This window comes from Amblyraja radiata, unplaced genomic scaffold (assembly GCF_010909765.2).
Source record: "Amblyraja radiata isolate CabotCenter1 unplaced genomic scaffold, sAmbRad1.1.pri S71, whole genome shotgun sequence".
Classification (NCBI taxonomy): Eukaryota; Metazoa; Chordata; class Chondrichthyes; order Rajiformes; family Rajidae; genus Amblyraja; species Amblyraja radiata.
Genome location: NW_022630165.1, coordinates 117647 through 131787, shown reverse-complemented (window position 1 = coordinate 131787; position 14141 = coordinate 117647). Strand labels below are relative to the sequence as shown.

The 14141-nt window shown below is 47.6% G+C and overlaps 1 long non-coding RNA gene across 1 annotated transcript; it reads right to left on the bottom strand.

The window, feature by feature from the left end:
• Positions 1-8232: 8232 nt before the first annotated feature.
• LOC116969538 lies at positions 8233-12951 on the bottom strand. Its single transcript, XR_004410823.1, has 3 exons — positions 12812-12951; positions 11537-11543; positions 8233-8242 (listed from the first exon to the last, which is right to left on the bottom strand). It is a non-coding gene; the product is annotated as an uncharacterized LOC116969538 (long non-coding RNA).
• Between the last annotated feature and the right edge of the window lie 1190 nt (positions 12952-14141).

Sequence of the window (14141 nt, the reverse complement as noted above, 5' to 3'; positions counted from 1 at the left end):
ACCTTGCCTTCTCAACCCCCCCCCCGCCATCTATCCATCCCGCACTGATTCACAGCCCCCCCCCCCCCGGCCCTACTGTGCTGGAAATGTCTTCAGAGCGAAAATTGACTATGTTTGATAACGGAATGCAAATATGTTTTAATTCCTAATGTTATTATTTGTTTTAATCCATAAAGATGGATTAATTAATTTGTGAACACGTGAAACATTAAAACCGTGGAGTTTGATTGTCACTGCTACCGTTGACACGTTATTACAGAGTTCATTTTAACGGCAAATCAATGCTCTAATATGGAGTATCAGTACTGTAGTTATTTAATGAGTAACATTCAAAACTATACGTTGGATTTATCCAGGTTTTGCTTCTACAGTCAGTCATACACATCACAAATTTTTTCAGGAGATATTTCAGTTGAAATTTTAACGTTAATTCTGAAGTGGGAATGATGGAAACAGCGTTTATCAATAATTTTTTTAAATCTGGTGCGTACAAACTGGGTTTCTTCATTGCTGTTCTCAACACATATATCTAATCTGTCTGGTAATGTGGCGTTTTGACACCTTTAAACATATTACCAAAAGAACATTGCTGCAGTTATGTCCTTTGGCCATCTCTTGTCAGTTCGTGTAATGTTTAACCTGTCAGATGGGTATAGTCGGTTTTAACAGCTATCATAAAATGCCTTTAGAAATTTGCTTGCAACCTGTATATTTTATTATGGATAAATTATGTGAGAAGCGAGAGTGTTTCTGTACCAATAGCAATAACGATCCATGCTATGGCCATGTCATGATAATTTTTGGTCCTTCACAGAAAACATGCTTGCATCAATCTGTAGTGTGCATGGTTAAGCATATATGTTACCATGGTCCAGGATTTATTGACACAGGTTGATCATATGCTGAATAATCCAACTACATTTTTGTTGGGAAGTGGAAAGAAATAATAGAAATTGCATTAATTGCAACGTGTAAAAAGAGTTGAGATACTGTATTATAATTTTGCTGCATGTCATTGTGGTATATGTCATGTCTTGATTGGTGAATATGTTTAGTTTGTGACTTTATTTGAAGCAGAAATAATATGTGAATGCTTCATTGAGCATAATTCCGACTGGTAACTACGCACTTCGTCCGAGCACATTATCGCACACGTCATGCAAGCTGCCTTAAATTGATCACCTAAACTGTCATTTGGCAACTTAAAAAGCTGCCAAGGTTGCCCGGCTGTCAACAGAGAAAAAAAATGAAGTGAGAGCCCTGTAAGGTGTATAATATTTTTGACACTGTCATAGGCCTTTCTGACATATGCTGTCACAACGCACTGAAGTCTCTAAACAACCCTTCAGTAATTTTCCTTGCCCTCCATTTCAGAATAATAGTGTTTTAAGCCAATAACTCGACACTAGCACTGGCAATAAATAAATAAATAAATAAAAAGCACATCTTTCCAGCCCCTTATCTCATTGGCCATGCTCGGCTGCAAATCGGTGTCAATCTGGTGGACCATCAGCCTCTAGTCGTGGGGGTGGTGGATTCGGAGGGGCCTCACGTGGAACAGCTTAGGGCCTCTCTTCATCTAAATCCGGCCCTGCCTAGGAGCATCGAGCCATAGTCACAGAGCCATAGTTCTGGAGTCATAGTCATCTATATTACTAAAAGTCTGATCTTGACTGCTTTTGGCTCGCTGTGGTGTGATTTCTGAGAGAACGCCGCCACCTCTGGCCATCATTATTGGCCACCTCGCTCAAAGCCCCTCTCCGCCTTCCGGTACCAGAGGATGTTTCCCATCGATGAAAAATCAGAGAGATATTAATGTTTTTTAAAAATTCCCCATTCTCTCTGCTGCCCCCACTGGCGGCAGGGGGGCGGGACTATAAAACCCGGAAGTGTAGTCCCTCACTCAGTCTCTGCCAGACCCAGGAAGCGAGAGGGTCATGGCTCTCTGAGCTGCAAATAACACTGAACGCACATCAACTCCACGGTGAGTCCCCTCGATGCGGCTGTAAGGTGGCTGCTGCCCAATTGTTTGCCTCGCCTTTTTCACAAGTTTGTTTTCACAAAATAAGTTTTGGTTGTCGGGTGCCTGCTGCCCAATTGTTTGCCTCGCCTTTTTAACAAGTTTATGTTCACAAAATGAATTTTGGTTGTCGGGTGGCTGCTGCCCAATTGTTTGCCTCGCCTTTTAAAAAAGTTTGTGTCACAAAATGAATTTTGGTTGTCGGCTTGGCTTTTAAAATCGTTGCAACAGTGACTGTCAGCCCAAGAATTCATTCGGCCCACAATGTCTATACTAGCCCTCTGGAAACCAGTACCTTCGGCCCGCAACACCCATATTAGAGCAACAGAAAGCCCCCCCCCCCCCCCCCCCCCCTGGCGAGCAATATTGGAATTGGTGGAGAGGTGGAATATTGCGTTGGTGACCAGCCCTCCCGTGTGATGCTGGGACCCAACGGGTCCCACTAAGTCAAGTAGATTTATATAGAGCCATATGGTCCTAGTGTCTTACAGTGTCTTAGAAATACCTAGAGAGAGAATATTAAAGCGTCTTAGAGAATGTTAGAGTCTTAGAGAATATTAGAGAGCCTTTTAGAAAGTCTTAGAGTGAGTCTTTGAGTTTTTTTGTATGAAACAGAATTATTTTACTTCGCTCATGATACAAAACAGAATGGTGGTAAAAGGCGCGTCCCACGTGGGTGATATTTCAGGAGTGTTGCCGGCGACTAGACTGTCACCACACGGTGGTAGGGGTGTCGCCGGTATGATCATCAGCTGTGTCCTCAGCGGGACAAAGGATCGTAGTGTTTTTCTGGCGGCCGCGGGATTTTAAAATGGACAAAGCTTTTTGGGGACAGTGTAGACCGTTGGCTTGTTGTAGCTTGTCTTAGCTTGTCTTTTCCTGACGTAGGTGCTGTTGTAGCTTGTGGTACATTTTCACCGGGCTGAAGTAGGTTGTCGCCAGGATGTCGTCGGCTGTCGCCGATGAATTCCATTGTCCTAGTTCCTGGCAGTTGCCAAAAACATCACCGAAAAAACTGGCCCTTAAATACAGTCGCCGGTTCAGTCGCTGTTCTCTCGGCAACTGCAACGACTTGACAGTCGCCAGCAGTCACCTGAAAAACCACCTCGTGGGACAGGCCCTTTACACACTCACAATCATCACCTCGTGGGACAGGCCCTTTACACACCCACAATCATCACCTCGTGGGACAGGACCTTTACACACCCACAATCATCACCTCGTGGGACAGGCCCTTTACACACCCACAATCATCACCTCGTGGGACAGGACCTTTACACACCCACAATCATCACCTCGTGGGACAGGCCCTTTACACACCCACAATCATAGCACAAAATCACCAAATTATCTAGACACGACATTTTCAAACAATGGTCTGGGTTTTCTCCGAGATCTCCGGTTTCCTCCCACACTCCAAAGACGTGCAGGTTTGTAGGTTAATTGGCTTGGTAAATGTCCACTCTGTGTTTTTTTCGGCGACTGCCGGCATCATTGACTGACGTATCAGGTCACCGAAAAATACGTGGCGTGATGACGTATGACGCGGCGATGATGCAGCGTGATGACGTATGACACGGCGATGATGCAGCGTGATGACGTATGATGCGGCGATGATGCAGCGTGATGACGTATGATGCGGCGATGATGCAGCGTGATGACGTATGATGCGGCGATGATGCAGCGTGATGACGTATGATGCGGCGATGATGCAGCGTGATGACGTATGATGCGGCGATGATGCAGCGTGATGACTTATGACGCGCGGTGTTTTTTCAAGTGTCACAACATTTTTTATGTCGCCGCTGGATTTTGAAATGTTCAAAATCTTTTGCCGACACTGATATGATGCTGGCAAAATCGCCAAGTGGGACAAGCCGTTCAGTGTGCGGGGAGCGCTGGTCGGCATGGACTCGGTGGGACGAAGGGCCTGTTTCCACGCTGTATCTCTAAACTAAACACTGAACTAGTGTGTGAATGGGAGATCGCTGGTCGGCGTTGACCCCTTGGGCTGAAGGGCCTGTTTCCGCTCTGTATCTCTAAACTAACATGGAACTAGTGTGTGAATGGGCGATCGCTGGTCGGCGTTGACCCCTTGGGCTGAAGGGCCTGTTTCCGCTCTGTATCTCTAAACTAAGCTATGTTACCATCCTTACAAAGATACTAAATCACTACGATACAAACATGTCCCTCTCTAACACCACCCGGGCAAGGAGTAACCCCAGAAAAGCAGCAAGCATCCGGCTCGGGCAAAGCCCTCTTCCGACTGGTGCCGTGACTCGCGGATGGCCAGCTTGGCCAGGCCTTACAGTGAGTCTTAGAGACGTAAATATACAGGGAGCTCTACTGTGTGTGTGTGTGTGTGTGTGTGTGTCTGATGCTGGGAATGTTTCTCTTTCTAGACGCTCCCATCAATGTGAGGATCACAGCTCCAACAGCCCCTCCTGCTGGTGAAAACATCACACTGCGGTGTGTAGCACAGGCCAACCCTGTAGTGAACTCTTACAGCTGGAGAAAGCTCTGTGGCTCCCACTCTACAAATCTGCAGGGATATGGTGTGGAATACGCACTGTGGGCCACAGTAGAGGTCGGGACATGCAACTATTTCTGCTCCGCGAGGAATTCTCTCGGATTAAAGCAGTCCCCAGCTCAACGCATCGATGTCCAGTGTAAGTACCACTTTGTCCCAGCTCGTTACTGTCTAGACTACACTCCACAACTCTCCCCAACTCCTACAGATGCACCGTATAAGGAAAGCATTTTGTGTAGAAAGGGACTGCAGATGCTGGTTTAAATCAAAGGTAGACTCAAAGTGCTGGAGTAACTCAACGGGTCAGGCAGCATCTTGTGGCTAAAGGGATCAGGGGGTATGGAGTGAAGGCAGGTATGGGATACTTAGTTGGATGATCAGCCATGATCATATTGAATGGCAGTGCAGGCTCGAAGGTCCAAATGGCCTACTCCTGCACCTATTTTTCTATGTTTCCATGTTTCTATCTCTGTGGAGAACGCGGACAGGCACAAAGTGCTGGAGTAACTCAGCGGGACAGGCAGCATCTCTGTGGAGAACGTGGACAGGTACAAAGTGCTGGAGTAACTCAGCGGGTCAGGCAGCATCTCTGTGGAGAACGTGGACAGGTACAAAGTGCTGGAGTAACTCAGCTGGGACAGGCAGCATCTCGGGAGAGAAGGAATGGGCGACGTTTCGGGTCGAGACCCTTCTTCAGGCTGATGTCAGGTGAAGGGGCGGGACAAAGATAGAATGTAGTCGGAGACAGTAAGACTAGTGGGAGAACTGGGAAGGCGGAGGGGATGGAGAGAGAGAGAGAAAACAAGGGCTATCTGAAGTTAGAGAAGTCAATGTTCATACCGCTGGGGTGTAAACTACCCAAGTGAAATATGAGGTGCTGTTCCTCCACTTTGCGCTGGGCCTCAATCTGGCCATGGAGGAGGCCCAGGACTGAAAGGTCAGTGTGGGAATGGGAGGGGGAGTTGAAGTGCTGAGCCACCGGGAGATCAGGTAGGTTAAGACGGACTCTGATATGATGCTCGCAATATCGCCAAGTGGGACAGGCCATTCAGTGTGCGGGGCTCGCTGGTCGGCACGGACTCGGTGGGCTGAAGGGCCTGTTTCCACGCTGTATCTCTAAACTAAGCTATGTTACAATCATTACATATATACGAAATCACTACGATACAAACATGTCCATCTCTAACACCACCCGGGCACGGACGTAACCCCTGGAAAAGCAGCAAGCATCGGCTCGGGCAAAGCCCTCTTCCGACTGGTGCCGTGACTCGCGGATGGCCAGCTTGGCCAGGCCTTACAGTGAGTCTTAGAGACGTAAATGTACAGGGAGCTCCACTGTGTGTGTGTGTGTCTGACACTGGGAATGTTTCTCTCTGTAGACGCTCCCATCAATGTGAGGATCACAGCTCCAACAGCCCCTCCTGCTGGTAAACGCATCACACTGCGGTGTGTATCACAGGCCAACCCTGTAGTGAGCTCTCACAGCTGGAGAAAGCTCTGTGGCTCTCAGTCTACAGATCTGCGGGGATATGGTGTGGAATACAGACTGAGGGCCACAGTAGAGGTCGGGACCTGCGACTATTTCTGCTCCGCAAGAAATTCTCTCGGATTAAAGGAGTCCCCAGCTCAACACATCGATGTCCAGTGTAAGTACCACTTTGTCCCAGCACGTTACTGTCTAGACTACACTCCACAACTCTCCCCAACTCCTACAGATGCACCGTGTAAGGAAAACATTTTGTGTAGGAAGGCACTGCAGATACTGGTTTAAATCGAAGGTGGACACAAAGTGCTGGAGTAACTCAGCGGGTCAGGCAGCATCTTTGTGGAGAACGTGGACAGGTACAAAGTGCTGGAGTAAGTCAGCGGGCCAGGCAGCATCTCTGTGGAGAACGTGGACAGGTACAAAGTGCTGGAGTAACTCAGCGGGCCAGGCAGCATCTCTGTGGAGAACGTGGACAGGTACAAAGTGCTGGAGTAACTCAGCGGGTCAGGCAGGCAGCATCTCTGTGGAGAACGTGGACAGGTACAAAGTGCTGGAGTAACTCAGCGGGCCAGGCAGCATCTCTGTGGAGAACGTGGACAGGTACAAAGTGCTGGAGTAACTCAGCGGGACAGGCAGCATCTACAACTCTTTGGCCCTATGAGCATCGAGCCATAGTCACAGAGCCATAGTTCTGGAGTCATAGAGTCATAGATTTATGTAGAGCCATACGGGTCTAGTGTCTTGCAGTGTCTTAGAAATACTTCGAGAGAATATTATAGTCTTAGAGAATATTAGAGAGACAGAGAATATTAGAGAGTCTTAGAGAATATTAGAGAGCCTTTTAGAAAGTCTCAAACAGAATTATTTTTACTTCGCTCACGATACAAAACAAAACGGTGGTAAAAGGCGCGTCCCACGTGGGTGATATTTCAGGAGTGTTGCCGGCGACTAGACTGTCGCCACACGGTGGTAGGGGTGTCGCCGGTATGATCACCAGCTGTCTCCTCAGCGGGACAAAGGATCGTAGTGTTTTTCTGGCGGCCGCGGGATTTTAAAATGGACAAAGCTTTTTGGGGACAGTGTAGACCGTTGGCTTGTTGTAGCTTGTCTTAGCTTGTCTTTTCCTGACGTAGGTGCTGTTGTAGCTTGTGGTACATTTTCACCGGGCTGAAGTAGGTTGTCGCCAGGATGTCGTCGGCTGTCGCCGATGAATTCCATTGTCCTAGTTCCTGGCAGTTGCCAAAAACATCACCGAAAAACTGGCCCTTAAATACAGTCGCCGGTCCAGTCGCTGTTCTCTCGGCAACTGCAACGACTTGACAGTCGCCAGCAGTCACCTGAAAAATCACCTTGTGGGACAGGCCCTTTACACACAATCACAATCATCACCTCGTGGGACAGGCCCTTTACACACAATCACAATCATCACCTCGTGGGACAGGCCCTTTACACACCCACAATCATCACCTCGTGGGACAGGCCCTTTACACACCCACAATCATCACCTCGTGGGACAGGCCCTTTACACACCCACAATCATCACCTCGTGGGACAGGCCCTTTACACACCCACAATCATCACCTCGTGGGACAGGCCCTTTACACACCCACAATCATCACCTTGTGGGACAGGCCCTTTACACACCCACAATCATCACCTCGTGGGACAGGCCCTTTACACACCCACAATCATAGCACAAAATCACCAAATTATCTAGAAACGAAATTTTCAAACAATGTTCTTGGCTTTCTCCGAGATCTCCAGTTTCCTCCCACACTCCAAAAACGTATGGGTTTGTAGGTTAATTGGCTTGGTAAATGTAAGAATTGTCCCTAGTGGGTGTAGGATGGCATTAAGGGCCTGTTCCACTCGGCGTTTTTTTGGGCGACTGCCGGCATCATTGACTGACGTATCAGGTCACCGAAAAATACGCGGCGTGATGACGTATGACACGAACTAACATGGAACTAGTGTGTGAATGGGCGATCGCTTGTTGGCGTTGACCCCTTGGGCTGAAGGGCCTGTTTCCACGCTGTATCTCTAAACTAAGCTATGTTACAATCATTACATATATACTAAATCACTATGATACAAACATGTCCATCTCTAACACCACCTGGGCACGGACGTAACCCTGGAAAAGCAGCAAGCATCCGGCTCGGGCAAAGCCCTCTTCCGACTTGCGCCGTGACTCGCGGATGGCCAGCTTGGCCAGGCCTTACAGTGAATCTTAGAGACGTAAATATACAGGGAGCTCCACTGTGTGTGTGTGTGTGTGTCTGACACTGGGAATGTTTCTCTCTGTAGACGCTCCCATCAATGTGAGGATCACAGCTCCAACAGCCCCTCCTGCTGGTGAAATCATCACACTGCGGTGTGTATCACAGGCCAACCCTGTAGTGAACTCTTACAGCTGGAGAAAGCTCTGTGGCTCTCAGTCTACAGATCTGCGGGGATATGGTGTGGAATACGCACTGTGGGCCACAGTAGAGGTCGGGACCTGCGACTATTTCTGCTCCGCAAGGAATTATCTTGGTTTAATGGAGTCCCCAGCTCAACGCATCGATGTCCAGTGTAAGTACCACTTTGTCCCAGCTCGTTACCGTCTAGACTACACTCCACAACTTTCCCCATGTCCTACAGATGCACCGTGTAAGGAAAGCATTTTGTGTAGGAAGGAACTGCAGATGCTGGTTTAAACAAAGTGCTGAAGTAACTCAGCGGGTCAGGCAGTTTCTCTGGAGAACGTGGACAGGTACAAAGTGCTGGAGTAACTCAGCGGGTCAGGCAGCATCTCTGGAGAACGTGGACAGGTACAAAGTGCTGGAGTAACTCAGCGGGACAGGCCGCATCTCCGGAGAGAAGGAATGGGCAATGTTTCGGGTCGAGGCCCTTCTTCAGACTGATGTCAGGGAAGGGGATGGGACAGGGGAGGGGGTGATAGAGTGTGGTCGGAGACAGTAAGACTAGTGGGAGAACTGGGAAGGGGGAGGGGATGGAGAGAGAGGGAAAGCAAGGGCCATCTGAAGTTAGAGAAGTCAATATTCATACCGCTGGAGTGTAAACTACCTAAGCGAAATATGAGGTGCTGTTTCTCCAATTTGCGCTGGGCCTCAATCTGACAATGGAGGAGGCCCAGGACAGAAAGGTCAGATTGGGAATGGGAGGGGGAGTTGAAGTGTTGAGCCACTGGGAGATCAGGTAGGTTAAGACGGACTGAGCGGAGGTGTTCAGTGAAACACATCACAGCACAGTTTGGGATCAGCTCCGTCCGAGACCCACGAGAAATCGCAGAGAGTTGTGGAGGCAGCCCAGAGCATCACGCACACAAACCAACCGAAGATACACACAAAAAGCTGGAGTAACTCAGTGGGTCAGGCAGCATGTCTGGAGAGAAGGAATAGGTGACGTTTCGGCCACTTCAGACCCGAAACGTCACCCATTCCTACTCTCCAGAGATGCTGCCTGTCCCCCAGAGTTACTCCAGCTTTTTGTGTCCATGGTTTAAACCAGCATCTGCAGTTCCTTCTTACACACATGAACCAACCTCCCTTCCATCGACTCCATCTGCACCTCACGCTGCCACGGCAAGGCCAGCAGCATCATCGCGGACCAGTCTCACACCGATCACTCCCTCTCCCATCAGGGACAGTTTCTTCCTGGCTGTTATCTGGCAACTGAACCGCCCTCTCACCAACTAGAGAGCGGTCCTGACCTCCCATCCACCTCATTGGAGACCCTCGGACTATCTTTAATCGGGTTTTACCTTGCACTAAACGTTATTCCCTTTTATCCTGTATCTGTACACTGTGGACGGCTTGATTGTAATCATGTACAGTCTTCCCGCTGACTGGATAGCACGTGACAAGAAAGCTTCTCACTGTACCTCGCTACACGGGACAATTAATTCAAATGAAACCTCTCTTTGTGGCTAATAACCTCTGAATTCATAAATTTCAAATATTCTAACAGGTGAACTAGGCCATTCGGCCCATCGAGTCTACCCCGCCATTCAATCATGGCTGATCTATCTCTCCCTCCTCACCACATTCTCCTGCCTTCTCCCCATAACCCCCGACACCCGTACTAATCAACAACCTGTCAATAAAAACATAGACACATAGAAATTAGGTGCAGGAGTAGGCCATTCGGCCCTTCGAGCCTGCACCGACATTCAATATGATCATCCAACTCAGTATCCTGTACCTGCCTTCTCTCCATACCCCCTGATCCCTTTAGCCACAAGGGCCACATCGAACTCCCTCTTAAATATAGCCAATGAACTGGCCTCAACTACCTTCTGTGGCAGAGAATTCCAGAGATTCACCACTCTCTGTGTGAAAAATGTTTTTCTCATCTTGGTCCTAAAAGATTTCCCCTTATCCTTAAACTGTGACCACTTGTTCTGGACTTCTCCAACATCTGGAACAATCTTCCTGCATCTAGCCTGTCCAACCCCTTAAGAATTTTGTAAGTTTCTATAAGATCACCCCTCAGTCTTCTAAATTCTAGCGAGTACAAGCTGAGTCTATCCAGTCTTTCTTCATATGAAAGTCCTTACATCCCAGGAAACATTTGCTATGTTTCTATGTTTATGTTACTATCCCATCTTTAATAACTGACTCTAGCAGTTTCCCCACTACCGATGTTAGACTAACTGGTCTGCAATTCCCCGTTTTCTCTCTCCCTCCCTTTTAAAAAAGTGTGGTTACATTAGCTACCCTCCAATCCTCAGGAACTACTCCAGAATCTAAAGAGTTTTGAAAAATTATCACTAATGCATCCGCTATTTCTGCGGCTACTTCCTTAAGTACTCGGGGATGCAGCCTAGCTGGCCCTGGGGATTTATCGGCCTTTAATCCATTCAATTTTCCTAACACCACTTCCCGGCTAACCTGGATTTCACTCAGTTCCTCCATCTCATTTGACCCCCGGACCCCCGATTATTTATGTCTTCCTTAGTGAAGACAGAACCAAAGTAGTTATTCAATTGGTCTGCCATGTCTTTGTTACCCATGATCAATTCACCTGTTTGTGACTGCAAGGGACCTACATTTGTTTTAACTAATCTTTTTCTCTTCACATATCTATAAAAACTTTTGCAGTCAGTTTTTATGTTCCCTGCCAGTTTTCTTTCATAATCTATTTTCCCTTTCCTAATTAAGCCCTTTGTCCTCCTCTGCTGGACTGAATTTCTCCCAGTCCTCTGGTAGGCTGCGTTTTCTGGCTAATTTGTATGCTTCATCTTTTGTTTTGATACTATCCCTGATTTCCCTTGTTATCCACGGATGCACTACCTTCCCTGATTTATTCTTTTGCCAAACTGGGATGAACAATTGTTGTTGTTAAAGTCTTTATTGTTGCAGTCTTTAAATGCCTTCCATTGCATATCCACCGTCAACCCTTTAAGAATCAACTGCCAGTCTATCTTGGCCAATTCACATCTCATACCCTCAAAGTTACCTTTCTTTGAGTTAAGGACCCTTGTTTCTGAATTAACAATGTCACTCTCCATCCCAATCTCTGCTTTAAAAACCTCTCCTAGTGGCTGATACACATTAGTGTAGACAAACCCTCTCTCTGTCGCTAATAGCGTTTCCACTGACTGGTTAGCATGCAGCAAAAGCTTTTCAATAGATAATAGGTGCAGGAGTTGGCCATTCGGCCCTTCGAGCCGGCACCACCATTCAATGTGATCATGGGTGATCATCCCCAATCAGTACCCCGTTCCTGCCTTCTCCCCATAATCCCCTGACTCCGCTATCTTTAAGAGCCCTATCTAGCTCTCACTTGAAAGCATCCAGAGAACCGGCATACACCACCCTCTGAGACAGTGAATTCCATAGACTCACAACTCTCTGGGTGAAAAAGTGTTTCCTCGTCTCCATTCTAAATGGTTTATCCCTTATCCGTAATCTGAACAAATCTCTTCCTTGAGGCTAATACTGTCTAATCCAGGCAAATCTCTGCTTGAATGAATGATATTTTATTGACACACGTCATGTAAAAACTGACATTCTATGTTTTTTTTTTACATAAACAAGATATGCGAACAGTCGGTACATAAAGGGCGTGGACAATATTACAAACCATTCCATTTTAGGCCCATTCTTTGGAAAGTGAACCAAAACCTCACACGCGTGACCAGTCATATTCCATTGTCAGATGCCACGTCTCAAAGTAATACGTTAAAAAATTCTTGGAAGAGGTTCATCTTATTCACTGCTAGTTTTCCAACTACAGAACTATAATGCAAGGTAGATAAAAATGCTGGAGAAACTCAGCGGATGAGGCAGCATCTATGATGCGAAGGAATAGGTGATGTTTCGGGTCGAGACCCTTCTTCAGACTGATGTGGGGGTGGTGGGGGCGCGAAGAAGAAAGGAAAAGGCAGAGACAGTGGGCTGTGGGAGAGCTAGGAAGTAGAGGGGAAGGAGGGAGAAAGCAGGGACAACCTGACATTGGAGAGGTCGATGTTCATACCGCTGGGGTGTAAACTACCCAAGCAAAATATGAGGTGCTGCTCCTCCAATTTGCGGTGGGACTCACTCTGGCCATGGAGGAGGCCCAGGACAGAAAGGTCGGATTCGGAATGGCAGGGGATGTTGAAGTGCTTCTTCTTCTTATCGAGTCCACACACAAGATTAGAAGTTGTTCAGCCAGAGCTGAACACACTTCTCGGCATCTGCACACAATGGTGTCTGTCTTGCGCTTCTTGTGGGTGAAGTGCTGAGCCACGGGAAATCAGGTTGGATATTGCGAAGGTATAATGTACGTCTGAGGGAATGGAGCACCTGGTCTTGTACAGTCTGGAGTATAGAAGGATGAGAGGTGTTCTTTTTTAAACATATAAGATTATTAAGGGTTTGGACATGCTAGAGGCAGGAAACATGTTCCGATGTTGGGGGAGTCCAGAACCAGGGGCCACACACAGTTTAAGAATAAGGGGTAGGCCATTTAGAACGGAGATGAGGAAACACTTTTTCTCTGAGTCTGTGGAATTCTCTGTCTGTGGAGGCCAGTTCTCTGGATACTTTCAAGAGGGAGCTAGATAGGGCTCTTAAAGATACAATACAATACATTACAATACAATACAATTTATTTGTCATTTGGACCCCTTGAGGTCCAAACGAAATGACGTTTCTGCAGCCATACATTACAAAAACAAAAAGACCCAAGACACAAACACAATTTACATAAACATCCATCACATTGCTGTGATGGAAGGCAAAAAAACAAACTTATCTCTCCACTCCCCCCCCCCCCTCCCGATGTCAGAGTCAAAGTCAAAGCCCCCGGCTGGCGATGGCGATTGTCCCGCGGCCATTAAAGCCACGCCGGGTGATGCAAGGTCGCACACCGGGTCTTGGTGTTAGAGCCCCCGGCGTGCGCTCGCAGAGTCCCGCGGCCATTCCAAGCCGCACGGGGCGGTGATGTAAGACCCCGCTCCAGGTAATCTTCAACCCCGCAACTCGGGCGGGAGAAGTCGCCGCTGCGGAAGCCCCGAAAAGATAGCAGAGTCAGGGGATATGGGGAAAAGGCAGGAACAGGGTACTGATTGGGGATGATCAGCCATGATCACATTGAATGGCGGTGCTGGCTCGAGGGCCAAATGGCCTTCTCCTGCACCTATTGTCTATCGTCTGCTAAAGATATGAACATTCTAGCATTTTTTTAATTCACAAGAGTTTGTGAAATGTTTGGACCGTGTGTACGGCCACACACGTGACCGGTAATATTTGACCTCTGACCCTAAACAAACATAGTCAGCCCGACGTATAAAGATTTAACTAGATGAACCGAAAGAACTTTGAATCATATCTGCAGGGCGAAACAATATACGTGTAAAGGTTTCAGAATTAGATGAGATGAATTCCACAATTTTTCTAAGAATGGGCCTTAAACATCAAACCATTTTTAACACAAACCATTGTCCACCCCGTTCCTTCTTCAATCACGGCCGATCTATCTCTCCCTCCCTCCCAACCCCATTCTCCTGCCTTCTCCCCATAACCCCTGACACCCACACTAATCAACGATCTATCTATCTCTGCCTTAAATATAGCCACTGACTTGTGGCCTCCACAGCCGAATCCCACAGATTC